The 18,665-nt window shown below is 41.0% G+C and overlaps 1 protein-coding gene across 2 annotated transcripts in view; it reads right to left on the bottom strand.

The window, feature by feature from the left end:
• Cpq (carboxypeptidase Q) overlaps positions 1-10,940 on the bottom strand; it is a 466,114-nt gene extending 455,174 nt beyond the window's left edge. The window contains exon 1 of one of the 2 annotated variants that reach the window (XM_031358720.1): positions 10,712-10,940. The gene's annotated coding sequence lies outside the window, so the exon portion shown is untranslated. Of the gene's footprint in view, positions 1-730; positions 752-10,711 lie in introns of those variants that run through there. The other variant, XM_031358719.1, reaches the window with a different exon arrangement.
• Positions 10,941-18,665: the final 7,725 nt, after the last annotated feature.

Below are 18,665 nucleotides of genomic sequence, written 5' to 3'. Positions count from 1 at the left end.
GTGTGTGTGTGTGTGTGTGTGTATGTGTGTGTGGAGGGAGAGGGAGGGGAAAAGGGAGAGGGAGAAGGAGAGGGAGAGAGGAGGAAACAGACCAGTATGGAGATGCAGGGTAATGAGGAAATAAATATGAGCAAAGTACAATGAGATACATATATGAAAATATCATAATGAAACTCATTCTTTTGTACTTTTTAAAAGATCATCAATAGAAGAGAAGCTGAAAGGAAAAGAGGAAAGTGTGGGAGACGTTTCAGAAGATACAGAAGCTGAAGGAGGGGTAGGGAACATAGCCAGTTTTGCAAGCATACAAGAAAATGCTATTATTTAGTGAAAGAAACTGGAAGCTTTAGGTTTGTGAACTATATGGGAACACACACACACACACACACACACACACACAGACAGACACACACACACACACACACACACACAAGTGTTAGGTTAATTCTTAAAGCATGGTAAAAAACAATCTTCCTAGCCTACCTGAAGCATATAGTGTCAAGAGACAGACCTGAACCAGACTTGGTCAACCCAACCAACGTGGCTCCAAGCACTCTGTTAATAGTAGATTTATGGGTGTGGTCTTTGGCTAGTCACCATATTTTCCCATTTTCAGGTTTGTTTTCCTTTTATTTTGCTCTGCTTTTTATCTTTATGGTATTCCTCCCCTTCTCCTGCTCTGATCCAGAATTTTTACCATTTGACCCATTGTGGAGCTATAAGAAACTACCTTTTCTATGGTAGGTGTCTCCTCTTCTGTTGGCTTCACCACACCTAAGTAAAAGTTAAACACACAATTAAAAGGGTATGGATGTTACGGAATGAAGCTGTTCGCATTAGCATGACTAAGATGTGAATTTTATCCACCAGATACTGGAAGTTTATATTCAAAGTATAGAGAAGAAAGACTGGCTGAGCCATGACATGGAAACTGCAGTAATAGGGAGATCAGCCCATATTAGACTCTTTGGACTCTGAACCCAGAATCACACACAGCTCATATCAGTGTCCTCCTCCCATGAAATCCTCTGTCTCTCTTGAGCAAATCAACCCCTCCTCTCTTGCTTTCTCCTCTCCCTTCCCACCACTCTTCATGCCACACACTTAACCACTACTTTGCTTGGGCAACACAATTTCCAGGATGCTGTACTTGACCTTTGCACTCTCATTTCACAGGTTGTGAGCCTCTTTTTCTATGATGCCATTGAACCCTCTGCTTACCTCCATCAGAGTGTCTCACTACCACAAGTTAAATTATCTGGGTTAAGTCACTGAGCTAAAGGTTTCCAAGGGAACGATGGTTATCATTTGGAGAACCTGACAGTCTGTTAATTCTTTAAGTGAATCATCTCCATCATCTTTAGAATCCATCCATTTTTCAGCCTGTGTGACACAGAGCTGCCATATGGATCTTTGCCGAGTGAAGAGCCTTAACCTTCAATCTCTCCACCATCCATCTATCTAAACCACCACCTCAGAGTCTGAATAACCCACAGCTGCACTTGATCATTAATGACTCCAGCAAGGTTTGCATGAGCATCTTAAAAATATTTCTGGATTTCCTCCTCATCCCCTTCACTTTTCTCAGGGAAAAAAAATTGAATTTTCTTTGTGCATGCTCCAGGGTGCACAGTGTTACCACCAATAGTCACACTACCATGTCAGACTCTGCTATAAACTGTCTGACCCCAGCTGTATCCTCCGTATTGCTGGGCAACCCTTATATTTACCTTATGTTGACACCTATCAGATTTTCCTACAGCAGCTGCTGCAAAATTCTTCCACTCTCCTTAAGCTCTAAATCCTACCCCTTCTATCCCTCAGGCTTAGAAAAAGCTCCCCTCTTCATAACTGAGGTTTGCATCTCTTTATTTTCAAAGCTATTCTAGCCCCACCCCCATCTACACACTGTTTCTCAGCTCTCACCCAAGGAAGTAAATGCCAATCAGCCATCCCAGTACCAAATTTTTGGTCCACATTGTACCAAATATCTGGAATTCTTTCCTTTCCTTTGCTCCTCTCCTTCATCACAAAGGAATGTGTAAACCTTGTCAGTCCAAAGAGTGTTTTGTAACTTACTAGTATGAGTTGAACATTTATAAGATTCTACCAGGAGAACTAAGTTCTATTCAAAGCAGTTTATAAATAATATTTTATTTAATACTGATGACAATCATTGATACTTTTGATGTTATATTACCTATTTTGTTGATTAGGAAACTGGGGCTAAGAAAACCTGGAAGTCTACACAAGGATACAGAACTTGGTTTTTTTCCCCCTCCATTAATATATTACAACCTTTCTAAAGAGAAACAAAAGGTTTCTTGATTCTTGCCCTTATGCTCCTCTACTATTTTTGTGTTCATTGCTGTTCCCATCACAGACACTTATTTAGCATTTCTGTCAGCAAGGAAAGGGACGCACAAATACCACACATAACTGTCACTGATATTTCTGGAAATGTTTGTTAAAGCATTGAAAAAACAAATTTTGTTTTTATAATATTTAAAATATGTGAATACTGCTTTCCTCTCCTTTTTTTCAGAAGCAATCATTTTTCTTAAACACTCCAAGCATAAACGATCTTAAAAATCCAAAGAAATTAAAACTCTAGAATGCTCTTTGGTTTGAAAGTGCTTGTCACCTGGGTGTTTTTCTTTAGTTACCTCACCCAGCTCTATGACCCACAGCTTGACACAGTTTCCACAGCTTTCAAGAGGATCTTTGTCTGAATAACAACAAGATCAAGTCCAGAGAGGAAGCGCTCACAAGAGTTTCAGCTGCTAGTGTTTCTGCAACAGAAGCCAAGGTTGCCACCGAGGCTGCCACCAAGGCCGCCACCGAGGCCGCCAAGCCCCATGAGGAAGCAAACATTTCTTCCATTGACAAGGGTTTAATTGGACATTTTGAGAATCCAGTGTCATGTATGCTGATGCAAATGTTCGAAAAGTTGTTCAAAGTGTAGTTTGTGCCAGACAGGCTCCAATGCCAAGCCAGCAAACAGCCTCCCATTTATTCTGTTGGACCCAACTTCTAAAGATGTGTCAGGGCTCTCTGAGCCTTGTAAATTTCCACATCCGAAGGCCTATCTGTACTTTCAAGGCAGCATCCTTCTTCCCCCATGGGCACACATCATTCTGTCCCCTGTCAATCTTGCTACTGCATTCAGGAAAAGAATTAGAAAAATAACTTGCAAGGTGTTTGCTCCATCTCTAAAAAGCATAGAATGTAATGTTCAGTAGTTTTTTAGAAACAGACTCCAGTTCCTTTCTCTGAATTAAAATCTTGACTGTTTTGAAATGTCATTCTGTTATTTCCAGTCCCAGGAAATGATTGCTTAGAAGCTCAGCTAATAGATAAGTCCACTGTAACAGGTGATCTATAAAAAAGCAGTGCTTTATTGGAAGAATAAAAAGACGATACTAACAAGTGTGCACTGAGGAGTCTCTAAGCATTAGGCCATTAATATCTGCCTTAAAATATGCAATGTAGAAAATACAAAAATTGCCAGGCGGTGGTGGCGCACGCCTTTAATCCCAGCACTTGGGAGGCAGAGGCAGGTGGATTTCTGAGTTCAAGGCCAGCCTGGTCTACAGAGTGAGTTCCAGGACAGCCAGGGCTACACAGAGAAACCCTGTCTCAAAAAACCAAAAAAAAAAAAAAAAAAAAAAAAAAGAAAATACAAAAATTATTACCAATTGTTATATTGCTTTTACTTTGTCTCCCTATTATCACACATCTTTCTTAGGAGAAATTCTTAAACTTTTGAGATTCTTTTAATTATTTTTCCAATAATTTTTTACACACCATGTTTTATCCCCCCCCCATCCACCCTCTGACTGTTCCACATCCCATACTTCCTCCCCACTGCCCTGTCTCCATGTGGATATCCTCACTCCCCACCCCATCTGACCTCTAAACTCTCTGGGACCTCTAATCTCTTGAGGGTTAGGTCCCTCATCTCTGAATGAACACAGACCAGGAAGTCCTCTGCTGTATGTGTGTTGGGGTCCTCATAACAGCTGGTGCATGCTGCCTGTATGGTGGTTCAATGTTTGAGAGATCTAGGGGGTCCAGATTAATTGAGACTGCTAGTCCTCCTACAGGATCGCCTTTTGCCTTCTGGGATATTTTTATGTGTGTGCATGTACACACACACACAAACACATGTATACATGTATTTAGGTACTTTTGGAATGCAGAAGAGGGCATCAGATTCTCTAGAGTTACTTATGACTATCAGTTATTCAATGTGTGTGCTGGAAATCAAAACTCAGTCTTCTGCAAGAGCCACAAGTACTCTTAACCACTGAGACCTATATCTAGACCCAGAAAAGTTTAAATGTTTAAAGCCTCAAGCTGGGTATATACATTATGAACATCTATCATTTATTAGGAGTAGTTAGTGCATACAACAAGAGAGTCTTTGGGATGAAGGTGTTCTACATTTTTTCCATAATGCTAACATATAATCAGAGATGAGAAATCAGAAGTCACATGTAGAGATAAACATCTTATAAGGACAAACAAAAGACTTCAACCCATTGTTACCAAACCTCCACTTTCAGCTGATCCATAAAAAGCTTGCAAGTCACTGCTGCTGTCCTTACTACAGCAAATCAAACTAAATGAGCTGAAAACCAGCACCTTTCCTTGGATCATAAGGGTGAACAAACTGAAGGGTGAACAAACGTTCTAAGATTGAAGAGATGGCTAAATCCAGAGTCATAGTCACGATTTACTCACTTGGACAGGAGCCACTGGAGCCCTTCACAGGCAGGAACATGCCTGCAAAATGAGGCATTTTTGAAATGTCCATTTTGAAAATGTGCTGGAGGCTGAATCTAACATATAGTACAGTGAAAGTGTGAAGTTCCTGGAGCCCTGGTCTTACTGATGGAGGCAGCCTCCATTTGGGGCAATCACAAGGCAACTACAATAAAAAGGGCCTGAGATCAGATTCCCAACACCAATGTAAAAAGCCATGAATAATATCACATGCTTATCATCCCATTGGGTGTAGGCAGAGACTAGGGGATCATGGTTGGTTGCTGGCCAGTCTAGCCAAGTCAGTGAGCTCTAGGCTCAGTTAGAAACCCTGTCTCAAAAGCAAAGATAGTCATTGATGAAAAGCACTCAACTTCAAAATATGACATCTACATTCACCTTCACACTCTCAAGAATACCCCCAACACCACTCACACTACTTTACACACTTACAAATAAGTAAATAATTGGATATCTGCCAATAATGTATGTATTTATTTTTCTGTGAGAATTTCAAATAAAGGAAGGGTTTATTTTGACTTATAGTTCAAGAGTGAAGTCCATCATGGAATAGAAAGTTATAAAACAGCATAGCTTAAGGCAAATGATCACTTTAGCCCATGCAATAGTGTTGTCCACAGCTAATGTGTGTATTCTCTCTCAGTTAAACTAATCTACATAATTCCTCACATGAGTGTCTGGAGGCCTATCTTCTAGATGATTCTTAAAGGGTCACTAACACTCCTTTCTTACAGTTTATATCTGTTAGCAGTATGAAATGACTCTGGGTCTATTGTAATGGCCTTTGCTTTGCAAAAATCCTTGCTGCACACAGGAGGACTAGAGTTTGGATGGCCAGAACACATTGTCACAGGATGATGTGAAGATCGTAGGAGTAGTGGCCACTTAAGTATCCCATGAAGCGGGAAAGTGTAGCAGAGAGTGGTGGGTAAAAACTAAAAGCTTATTTAGAACACAGGAGAGAAACTAGCTTTCTCTTCCAGATAACTGTTCTTCCAACAGCAACAGAATTACAAACTTTTCTCCTTTTTTCAGTTTGTTAAGAAGGGATAAATAAGAGATTACCGATTTATAATTGCTAAGAGAGAGGTTAATCTTATTTTGCAGAAAAGGCACTGGAAGGTTTTGCAATGAGTGAAGAATGGGAGGGAGAATAAGATCAAAAGAAAAGGGATATTATTAGGACAAATTTTTCAGAACACTTGATAAAGTCTATGACAAACTGTTGTGAGAGAAAAGACGAATCTAGTGTGATTCATGAAGCAGTATCAGGCTCTTTGTAGAAATGACTACATCAGCATAGTATCCTACAAAGAAAGAACACCTTTGCACTTGACTGCTGCAGGAAAGATCAGAAGCAGATGCAGCTAGATACTTTTATCGTTCTTGTATAAATGAAAACTTTAAAACTCAGGTGCCTACTCTTTGTTTCTGCTCTCATGGCTGACAGTAACTCACAACCCTCTGACTTTTAGTCCATGGCAAAATCTATTCTCTCAGACCCTTGCTTTGCCTTGGAACTTTTTGCTGTATGTTCTAACTCTGCCAACCATGTCAAGTGAGAAACTAAAGCAGATGGTATTTGGAGGTCAACAGAGTCAAGAGCTCTAGGGAGAGGGATGGTGGCTGGAGGATTCCTAGCCAGCACTGCTGTATTGAATAAGGAAGCTCATGAAGGATGGTATTTAGAGACTATGAATGCCAAATGATGCTTTCAGAGCAATGGAGAAAATGGAGCGAGTGTCCACTGTAGAACACTCATATGACTTGATCTTCAGCAAGGAAGATGTCCTTTTTTTTATGATACCGATAACCCTTTTATAAAGTGAGCAATCATTCAATGGTTGATAGAGTGAAAAAAAGTCACACTTATCAATACAGAATTTACTTAAGGTAAGATACACCTGTAATATTGTGTTTACACAATCTTACAATGTACAAAATATACATATCATTTGTAAAATATGTGAAGACTTGAGAATCAAGAATTAAAGGGATAATCTGGGACTGAGCCCCTGAATCATTATATACCTTTTAAAACATATGGAACATGATTTTCATGTTCAATACATCTACCTTCCTTTACTGTTTACCAAACATGTAGAAGTAGGTCACTGAAAAATATAAAACTCAGCTGGGAAATGAAAAAAAACCAAGTCTAGACCTGGCACTGCCCTCAGTCTAACTGTAAGGACCCATAGAAGACAGCCATACATGTCAATTCATCCTAAAATGAAATAAAATCATTTTCTGCATGTGTATATGTGGTAGGTGTTTTGTTTGCATGTGTATGTGTACAGGTGTTATGCCTATAGAGGCCCAAAGTTGACATCCAGAATCTTCCTCCATCTCTCTACCTTATTCATTGTTGAGGTTAAGAAAACTGAACCCAAAGCTTTCCAGCAAAGGCAGATTTGGGGAACACAGAAGCTATCTAGCGTGCTGCAGAGATCTTCTATCTCTGCCTTCCAAATCTTGGAATTACAGGCATGCCACTGCATTCACCCCTCATTACATTTGGGTATAATTATGTGGTAGTTCACTCTCTTCCCAAACTCAGTATTCCACTCCTTATCTGGCATATAGCACAAACTCAGTAAACTGTTGGGATATTAATATTTGCTGAATAAAATAATAACTAAGGAGAAGCATACCAATTGGTCCTACCACTTTGCTACATTACAGAAAGGAACCCAGAGTTAAATGGGGTGGCTGATACCTATAATCCTAGCACGTGGGAGACTCAGGTACATGGGTGGCCCACAGCAAGTTTAAAGGCAGCCATGGAAACATAGTGAGTTCCTGAGCAACTGAACTACGGAGTAAAAAACCATGTTAAAACAGAAGGGTTGAGAAGAAATAAAAGGATGAAGAAAAGAAGGAGAAAGAAGGGAAAGAGAAAATGATGAAATGAAGGAAGGAAGAACATGTCCAGAAATAAAAGGAAAAGAATAATAATCTACAATGGAAAGCACATGAATGGATTGTTTGTTTTTAAAAGCTAAGTGGTTTAGAGAAAGTACGAGTGGGGGCAGCGAAAGTACATTTTAAAGCTCCAGCTCCAGGGCAAGTAATAAAAGTTTCTGCTTTAAATTTTTTTTCATAATATTGTAAGCAATAGGAAAGTCTATTCCATCATACCAGCCTCGGGGCAGAAAGCTCCAGCCTCCTGAGCTAAATAAAATTGGCAAGGGCTCTCAGATTGCCAGGCACCAGCCATTGGTCTCTGCCTTCCGAGAGGCTAAACCTGACAGACAAAAGGAAACAAAATAATTTCCATTTATTTTATAGACTACTTTTTTTTGGCTCTTATCAATTAACTATAAGGGTTCTGGAAGTCCATTTTACATCCACAGTGTTCCCTAGAAGGATGGCAAGCAGCATCTTACCAAAGACACAAAGTTAGCACATGCACACATACACACACACACACACACACACACACACACACACACACACACACACACACACCCATACACAAAACAATGCTTAGCTCTCACGGTGCAGTGCCCTTAAATACTGGTCACTGAACTCTCAATCTCATCTACTTTAAATTCCCTAAATAAGCAAAAGTGTTAGGATGCATGAGCATTTAGGTTGAAAATGTCAAATCATAGTGGAATTAAAACATTCTTATTTAGGTTTAGGGCTTTTTTGTTTTTGTTTTTTGTTTGTTTGTGTGTTTGTTTATTTTTTTTTTGAGAGTATCTCACTTGGTTGCTTAGACTGTCCTTGAACTCATAACAATTCTCATCACAATTACAACTGTGAGTCACCATACCGGGCTGATAATTTGTGTGTTTGTGTGTGTGTGTGTGTGTGTGTGTGTGTGTGTGTGTGTGTGCTAACTATGTGGAAATCAGAGGATAACTTGTGTGTCTGGTCCTGGGCTTAAACTTAGTTCACTCGAACTGGCAGCATGTGCCTTTACCAACTAGACATTTTGATGGCCCTTTATTATTTAAAATAATAAAATAACTAAATCCACCTTAATAATCCTACTCCTCTGCTCCCATTTTCAGTTCACTGGATATGGAAACAATATCCAAATTTTGCACATGTTCCAAAACACATGGAAACCAGTCTTCCACATCACACAGACTCTCACAGTAGACATTGTCTGATCCCATCTGCTTATGTTCTGAGCCCTGGCTTCCTATTTTTCAAGTACTATTTCTGCTATCTAGGTCAAAAGGAGTTTCAAGTGTACCTTGCTCTTACCTTAATCTTACGGTGAGGATTAATAGGGTAATATATAAATGAGAAGTTTAAGTGAACAATAAGTGTGTGGTCAGAGCACCATAAATATCAACTTGTACATTTCATAGTTGAATGAGACATGAACCCACAACTGGCTACTTGAAAAAAGAACCTGAGAAAGTCAGTCTTTTTCACTAAACAAAACATTTACTCTACCAGATAGACTTGAAATAACTAGGTAACAATCCGCACTGGCACATGTCTGTGACTCCAACACTAGCAGGGTTGCCACAAGTGGATTCCTGGAGCTCACTGGCCAACTGACCTAGCTGAATCACTGGCCCCCAGTTCCACTGAGATGTGCTGACTCCAAAATTTAAAGAATAAAACCTTTGAGGAAGAGATCTGTGTCAACCATGGGTCCATACACACACATGTACACAACCTCTCTCCTCTCTCTCCCTCACTCCTTCTCCTCCCTCTCCTCTCTCTCCTCCCTCTCCTCTCTCTCTCTCCTCTCTCTCCCTCTCTCCTTCTCCCTCTCTCCTCTCTCCCTCTCTCTCCTTCTCCTTCTCCTCTCTCCCTCCCTCTTTCCCTTTCTCCCTCTCTCCCTCTCTCTCCTTCTCCTCCCCCCCCCTCTCTCTCTCAAGAAATCAAATGACAATTCAAAGTCACTGTTTTTTGGGGGGGCAGTTTCTGGAACTTGAGGTCTAGGAAGCAGAAGCACAGCAGTGGCCAACTGTATTAGAGCACTCTTTATGTGTCGTGCACACAAATTACTTTCCTCACTGTGACATATTTAGTTTTCTTCATTCACCTACAACTCAACCAGCCCTTGTCTATGGAAAACAGACATATAGTTCATAGTCTCAGATTCATGAGAAATGTCTGGATTTACATACACGTCAGCGACGTGGTTCTTTGAGATGTACCTTTGTACTTTGTAAATACATTAAATATTGTGGTGACAACGATGGCTCAAAACCAAAAGTGGGGGAGAATAAAACACAAGCAAGAAAGAGCTCAGGCATATTCTGTTTTAAGCAAAATAAATCAAATCCAGCCAATGTAGATAATAAGGTGCAGGAGTCTAACGACTAGCAACTACCACGTAGAATCAAACTCTACTCAATTAACCAGAGATTGTGAAATACGTAACTCTGAGAAAAAAAAGAGTCGAAAGCCTGTGTGTCAGATGTCTCCATTTCTCATTCTCTGAGCCAGTCATATATTTTGCTCATTCTGCTCCATTTCCTACGCATTTGTCCACTTAATTCATTCAGTTCTACTTCACAATCAATTATTGGTTATTGAGTACGACTACGTATGGTAAGTCAGACGCTGACAACTCGAAAATGGGGCCTTTCATATCAGAATTGAAAGAACAGAACGGGGTAGAAAATGAAAGAACCCCCCAAAGCTCTCCCACCCCACCCTGGTAAAGCCTCTTGCAAGTCAGGGGACTAGGAAAAATTCCAGATAGGGGCTGAAGGAAGCTCCTAGGCAGCTGAGGAGCGGGGCAGGGGACCTTGAAGAAGGGACAGGCACCAGCAGCTTTGGGCTCTGCCTCTGGGTTTCAGTGTGACCACAGGCAGTCTCTTCCTATGCCAGGGCGCTGCAGCCCGGGCAGGAAGCTCTCTGGCAGCCAGGCGTGCTGGCCTCAGCCCACCCTACCGCCTCTAGGGAGCAGCGGGTCACCCGCGGCCCGGGCGGGCGCACGCACCTGGTCACGAGGCTCGGCGGAGCAGCGGCCACAGCACCGGGTGAGGCCCCGCAGACTACAGGCACGTCCGGGGGGCGGGCCCGGGAAGGTCCTCGGAGCGCACTGAATCCACAGGGCGGGCCTCCGGAGGCCTCAGGAACAGCCCCGAGCCCAGAGTCTGCAGGCCTGGCTTCTTCACGTGCCGGGGCAGCTGTGGAGCCCTCCCTGGCCAGTGGGCGGTGACGATGGTGCAACCGTCAGCCAGGCCCTAGGCCTGGACTTTAACCGAGGATGTGGCTGGCTGGACCGGACCCTGAAAGGTGTCTGTGTCCCTGAACCTGGCTTAGGGCAAGTAGGGTCCCCAAGACCTGGCTTTTAGAGACCTTGTTCTGGCAACCGTCAAACTCCTTCCCAAGGGAAGCAACTCAACAGTTATTTTTGTCCATGCACTAGGGAGGCTGGATACGCAGGAAGGTGGCCCAGGACTTTCAAGCTTAGCAAGGGCTACAGAATAAATGAGACCCTGTCTCAAAAACAAAACAAAGCACCAGGTTATTTTCTCCCTTCCTTAATGATTGAAGGACTGTAAGAAAGAAGGTGATCATGAAGGCAGAGGACATTGATCTAAACTAGGAGATCAGAAAGTTGTTGTCTAGGCATATAAGACGGTATCACTCTAGTAGCATATGGGCATGTATTTTTGGCTTATTTATTTATTTATTTACTTACTTACTTATTTTTCATTCATTCACTCATTCATCCTGATGGCAGCAGCCCCTCTCCTCTCAGCTCCTCCTTCCCACACCCCCTGTCCTGTCCCCTCCCCTTCTCAGAAAAGGGGGTATCCCCTGGGAGCTAGTCCATCCTGGCACATCATATCACTGAAGGACAGAGCACACACACCCTCTTCCACTGAGGCTAGACAAGACGGCCCAACCAGGGGAACAGGGTCCACAGGGAAGCAACAGATTCAGGGACAGCCCTTACTTTAGTAGTTTGGGGGACCCGCATGAAGTCCAAGCTGCAACATGTGCACATGTTTTGTGTTTTGGTAAGCCCAAATTTCTTTGCTTAGCCAGACTCTTATCAAAGTTATCTTTGTAAAATACTCTCCAGTTCCTGTCTCTCTTCTTAAACACACACACACACACACACACACATACACACACACACACACACACACACACACACACACACACACACACACGCGCGCGCGCGCGCAAAACCAGGGAAAAACTTAGGCATGCTAATACATGTGTGTGTTATCTCAGAACACAGAAAATGGAGGCAGGGATATCTTGAGTTTTGGGCTAGCCTGGGCTACATAGGTAGATGATAAGAAAAAGAAAACTCACATGCTTAACATAACCAGGAAAGAAAAAAATTAAACATACATAGAAAATCATTTCCAGTTCTTTCACCTATGTACATATAACAATGTAACAACCCCTCTAAACCTTTACTAGTCCTGTTGCCTTCCACAAAGTATCACCTCTGAGGTATTCAAAGGTCTTTTCAACATGGTCCTAGCTGGTCTTTCCACAAATGATCCCTGGGGAGTTATATCTAGCCCCACTGAGTTACATTTCTCTGACACTATCTTTGAGGAAGAATAAGTTGCATTATTTTTCAATCTCCTACAATTGCTAATTTTGTAAAATGCAATTAATAATCTAGCAAGGGTAAATGAAAAGCTATAAAATGACAGACTCCAGCTTTTGTGTAAAAACAAGCATACAGGTTGCAACACTATTGCCCTTTTTACATTTCTAGCTGCTTACACTCAGTGTCTGCATTTAGCTCATCATGCACCAATAAAGACAGCCCACAGACTGTCTCTCTAAGTGTAGTTCAGACGGCAGTGACTTGCTCACGTGTGTCAGGTGTGTTACCTTCCCAGCCTTTTCTCATGCTATTCCCTTCATGCTGTAGAAGTTCTCTGTCATTGACTCACAATGTAATAATAACAAGAGTTTAACTTTAATTGAATGTTTTTTGCTAACACTTTAGGTGGCTTATCTGTGGGTGTTTATCAGCCCTATGAGCTAGGTATTATAATTATTATTTCCACTTCGCAGATGAGTTAATTTTGAAAGCTAGAGAGGCCATGATACACCCAAAGAGGTCAAAGTTGACATTCTAAACTGAAAAGGCTTGATTTCAGAGACCATCTATGCAAACACTGTCCTGGGTCCTTTTCATGAAGCTTTTCCCCTTTAGCTGATTGATTTTAGTTAGTCCATTCATCCCTCTACTATATTATCTTTCCCCATTTCGTTTTATTCCTGCTTCTTTTAGAACTGTTATTTCTGATATAGTGACATTGGTGTATCTCCACAGCTCTTAGCACTGCTCTCTCTGACACAAACACCCTATTAACTCAGAACGTGGCTCATACAAACCACTGGAAGGGGAGCTCCTTTCTTTCATTCTCTTCTGGGGTTTACCTCATTAGAATATTTTGCCTACATCTACATCTACATCATATCTAAGCCATATGCCATGTGATGTTCTCATTTACCTTACTACTATAATGTGGATCTATCCGCACAATCGCTGCCACAAGCTCTTGTCTTGCATGCTTGATCCACAGCTAGTGGTTCTGGTTGGGGAGATTTTGGAAATTTCAGTAGTTGGAAAAGCTAAATCACTCTGAAGATGCTTTTGAAGGTTATACCCATAATTCCTTCCACATTCTTTGCTCCATTCTGCCTTTTCTTCTTCATGCTTCTTATTGTTGCTATAATGTTATCCAAGTGTGCACAGCCAAGCAACCATGACCTTAATCATTTGAAACCACAACTAACTAAACCCTTTCTTAATTTGTTCTCTTAGGTATTTTTGACACAGCCTCATAAAATTAATATATTTAATAAAATGGTTATATTTATATAGAGACAAAAAGTATTCATCAACATTTATATTATATCCATTACATTTTGAATACTGAAAACAGAGTCTGATATATTTATTCACCATAGGCACTCAATACAGAGTTGTGTTAAGCTGGGCAGTGGTGGTGCACACCTTTAATCCCAGCACTTGGGAGGCAGAGGCAGGCGGATTTCTGAGTTCGAGGCCAGCCTGGTCTACAGAGTGAGTTCCAGGACAGCCAGGACTATGCAGAGAAACCCTGTCTCGAAAAACCACAAAAAACAAAACAAAACAAAAACAGAGTTGTGTTATAAGCTCTATAGACCAAGCTGACTAGAATATCATAAGGGTAATATACAGGTTATTGCATAGCCATGAGAGAACAGATTGGTGAAATAATTTTGGAAAATTGGTTATACTTCCCCAATCCTAGTTGTCATCCATTCCTTCAGTCCCAGAAGTGAACAGTTTGTTAGGAGACAACAGATCTGACATAAAGCGCTAAGCTCATAGAAAACCCAGGATGATAGTATATGTCATCCAAGTCAAGACCAATGTGTGAGCTGGTCTAAACTCCATAGTAATGCCGCTCTTCTTTACAGTGAATATACAAATGGGAGACTGATTGATCATACTAAAGTAGCCAAGGCTTGCAATGTTTAATCAAATCACACTACCAATATCCAATAAATAAAGAATATTCTAAATAGTGGCCTTGTTTTCTAAACAACTTTTATAATACTCATTTTTATTGTTATAATATTTTATAAATTTTAAGGAATATGACAAAAAAGATATTGTAGGTATTGAAGGGGGGGTCTTTGGGAGGAGCAGTGGTACAAAAGGGAAACAAGAATATGATTCAATTATATTTAATTGAAATAAGTTATATTTAATTGAAATAAATTATATTTAATTGAAATAAATGTTAACAAATTCAGATAAATTGAAATCATGTAACTTTTCTCACCATAATCCAATAAAAGTTTTTTTTAAAAAAAATTTCTCAGTGTTTCTTTTGAATATACTATTCTGCAATTATTTGATTAACCCTTTAGTTTTCCCCAAACAAAAGTACCAAATCCAGCACTTTTATTTGTTTTATCTGTTATGAGACATTGGTATACCTTTAAAAAAAAACATTGCTAGAACAGTGTTCCCACTAGCAACCCCAAAACTTAAGCTTGAATCTTCAGGTCTATAGGGTATTACATTAAAATTTACCGCCGGCTCTCCAACCTGGTCCAGCCAAGTCTCTCCGGGGCTGAGCGGGATGGTGAGTGTCTCTGCTCAGATCACCTGCCTTCCGGAGAATAACCACCCAGAGCTGGGAGTCTGTCGAAGCAGGAACTCATTTAATTGTATCAATCTTTTTATTTATAAAGGACTGAGAGGGAGTGGGTTTTTTGCTGAGGTGAGATGACGTAGAGGGAGGGGAAAGGTGACAAAGGATATGGGGTGACTGACAGAGCCAACGAAGTTATTCTACATCAGCTGTAGCTAGGCAAAGGCAGACTTAAGTAGGTTGTGCTGAGTCACCCAAGTACGGAAGTAACTGAGACAGTTTTCAAAACTTGAGCCAAGCTTGGGTTTGTCCTCAAGGCCCCAAACAGGGCCAAAATGGGGCCCAACAGTTTACAACTTGTCCATCAATTTTTATTACAAGACTATTTGTTTTTTTTTTTAATTTTTATTGGTTATTTTATTTATATATTTCAAAGGTTATCCCCCCAATTCCTGGTTTCCGCTCTGCAAAACCCCTATCACACACCCCTACCCCTGCTTATATAAGGGTGCCCCCCACTGACCCACCCACTCCTACTTCACAGCACTAGACTTCCCCTATGCTGGTGCATCAAGCCTTCACAGGACCAAGAGCCTGCCCTCTAATTGATGCCAGATAAGGCCATCCTCTGCTACATATGCAGCTGGAGCCATGAGTCCCTCCATGTATACTCTTTAGTTGATGGTTTAGTCCCTGGGAGTTTTGGGGAGTCTAGTTGGTTGATATTGTTGTTCTTCCTATGGGGTTGCAAACCCCTTCAGCTCCTTCTATCTTTCCCCTAACTCCTCCAATGGGGTCCTGTGCTCAGTCTGATGGTTGGCAGCAAGCATCCACATCTATATCCATAAGGTTCTGGCAGAACCTCGCAGAAGACAGTTATATCAGGCTCCTGTCAGCAAGCACTTCTTGGCATCAGCAATAGTGTGATGGGGTTTGTTGTCTACATATGGGTTCAATCCCCAAGTGGGCAGTCTCTGGATGGCCTTTCCTTCAGTCTCTGCTCCACTCTTTGTCCCTGTATTTCCTTTAGACAGGAGCAATTCTGATTTAAAATTTTTGAGAAGAGTAGGTGGTCCCATCCCTGAAACAGGGGCTGTGCCTAACCTCTGCATATGGTCTCTACAACTTCTCTCTCCCAATTGTTGGGTATTTCAGCTAATGTCATCTCCACTGGGTACTGGGAGACTCTTGCTTTCCTGTACTTTCTGTTGGACACCCCTGTTTCCCATCCCCCATTGCTACACACCTCTGTTTGATTTCCTGACACTTTGTACATCTTCCCCCAAACAGTTCCACGTGTAAGAGGTTTAATTGAGAGGGAGATAGGGGGCAGTAGTGTGGAAAGAGAGGAGGGGAAGAGAGAGAGAGAGAGAGCAAGATGGATGAATGTTCCCCATGTATATATATGGGTTCTGACGTAGTAGCTGCAGGTAAAGGTGGGAGGTGAGCCCAATGGATTCTGGAAATATGGTGGCTGTTGCCCTGGCAACAGGTCTGTGGACCCACCCATGCATCACCTCAGGCTTTGGATGCCCTGATGCTAACACCCTGTCTCTTCCCACACCTGATTCTGTCCCTCTTTTTTCCTCTCCCCCTCCTTTCCTCCTCCCAAGTCACTCCCACTATCTACCTCCTGTGATTATTTTGTTCCCCTTTTTAAGTAGGACTGAAGCATCCACTCTTTGCTCTTCCTTCTTGAGATTCATAAGGTCTATAAGTTTTATCATGGGTATTCCAAGCTTTTTTCCTAATAATCACTTAACAGTGAGTGCATATCGTGTGTTCTTTTGTGACTGAGTTAACTCACTCAGGATGATATTTTCTAGTGCCATCCATTTGCTGGTGAATTTCATGAAGTCATTATTTTTACTAGCTGAGTAATACTCCATGTATAAAAAAGTACCACATTTTCTGCACTGATACTTTTGTTGGGGACATGTGGGTTGTTTCCAGCTTCTAGCTTTTATAAATAAGACTGCTATGAACATAGTAGAGCATTTGGCCTTGTTATACATTGGAGAACCTTTGAGCATATGCCCAGGAGTGGGATAGCTGGATCCTCAGGTAGTACTATGTCCAATTTTCTGAGTAACCACCAGAGTGATTTCCACACTGATTTACCAACTTGCAATTCCACCAGCAATGGAGGGATTCCTCTTTCTCTACATCCTCACCAGCATCTGCTGTCAGCTGAGTTTTTGATCTTAACCATTCTGACTGGTGTGAAGTAGAATCTCAGGGACTTTTTGATTTGCACTTCTCTGATGACTCAGGATGTCGAACATTTCTTTAGGTGCTTCTTGGCCATTTGAGTTTCCTCAGTTGAGAACTCTGTTTAGCTCTGTACGCCATTTTTAATAGGGTTATTTGGTTCTCTGCAGTCTACCTTCTAGAGTTCTTTGTATATACTGGATATTAGCCTTCTATCAAGTGTAGGATTGGTAAAGATTTTTCCCAATCTGTTGGTTGCCATTTTGTCCTGATGAGAGTGTCCGTTGCCTTACAGAAGCTTTTCAATTTTGTGAGGTCCCATTTGTCTATAGTCTTAGAGCCTGGGCCATTGGTGTTCTGTTCAGGAAATTTTCCCATGTGCTGATTTGTTCAATGATCTTTCCCAATTTCAATTCTTATAGATTCAATGTATCTGGATTTATGTGGAAGTCTTTGATCTACTTGGACTTCAGCTTTGGACAAGGAGATAAAAATGGATCGATTTCTATTAGTTTCAGTGTATCTGGTTTTATGTGGAGGTCCTTGATCCACTTGGACTTGAGCTTTTTACAAGGATATACGAATGGATCAATTTGCATTCTTCTGCATGCTAACTGCCAGGTGAGCCAGCACCATTTGTTGAAAATACTGTCTTTTTTCCACTGGATGGTTTTAGCTCCTTTGTCAAAGACCAGGTGACCATAGGTGTGTGGGTTCATTTCTGGGTCTTCAATTCTAATCCATTGATCTACCTGCCTGTCACTGTACCAATACCATGCAATTTTTATCACAATTGCTCTGTAGTACAGCTTAAGGTCCAGGATGGTGATTCTACCAGAGGTTATTTTATTGTTGAGAATAGCTTTGGTATCCTGGGTGTAATTCTGATAAGTCTGCCTTTATAAGTTATTTGACCTTTTTCCATTACTGCTTTTAATATTCTTTCTTTGTTTTATGCATTTGGTGTTTTGACTATTATGTGACAGGAGGAATTTCTTTTCTGTTGCAATCTATTTGGAGTTCTGTAGGCTTCTTGCATGTTCATGGGCATCTCATTCTTTAGAATAGGGATGTTTTCTTCTATAATTTTGTTGAAGATATTTATTGGCCCTTTAAGTTGGGACTCTCGACTCTCTTCTATACCTATCATCTTTAGGTTTGGTGTTCTCATTGTGCCTTGGATTTCTCAGATGTTTTGGGTTAGGAGCTCTTTGCATTTTCCATTTTTTTTTAATGTTGTGTCAATGTTTTCTGTGGTATCTTCTGCCCCTGATATTCTCTCTCCTGTCTCTCATATTCTGTTCATAATGCTTGCATTTATGACTCCTGATCAATTTCCTAGATTTTCTATCTCCAGGGTTCTCTTCATTTGTGATTTCTTTATTGTTTCTATTTCAATTTTTAGGTCCTGGTTTTCTTCAATTTTTTTCACCTGTTTGGTTGTGTTTTTCTTTATTTCTTTTAAGGACTTATGTTTTTCCTCTTTAAGTGCTTCTACCTGTTTACCTGTGTTCTCTCATATTTCTTTAAGCGAGTTATTTATGTCCTTCTTAAAGTCCTCTATCATCATCATGAGATATAATTTTAAATCAGAGTCTTGCTCTT

This window comes from Mastomys coucha, unplaced genomic scaffold (assembly GCF_008632895.1).
Source record: "Mastomys coucha isolate ucsf_1 unplaced genomic scaffold, UCSF_Mcou_1 pScaffold7, whole genome shotgun sequence".
Classification (NCBI taxonomy): domain Eukaryota; kingdom Metazoa; phylum Chordata; class Mammalia; order Rodentia; family Muridae; genus Mastomys; species Mastomys coucha.
Note: the sequence above shows the minus strand (reverse complement) of the source record. Positions and strands in the feature narration are given on the sequence as shown.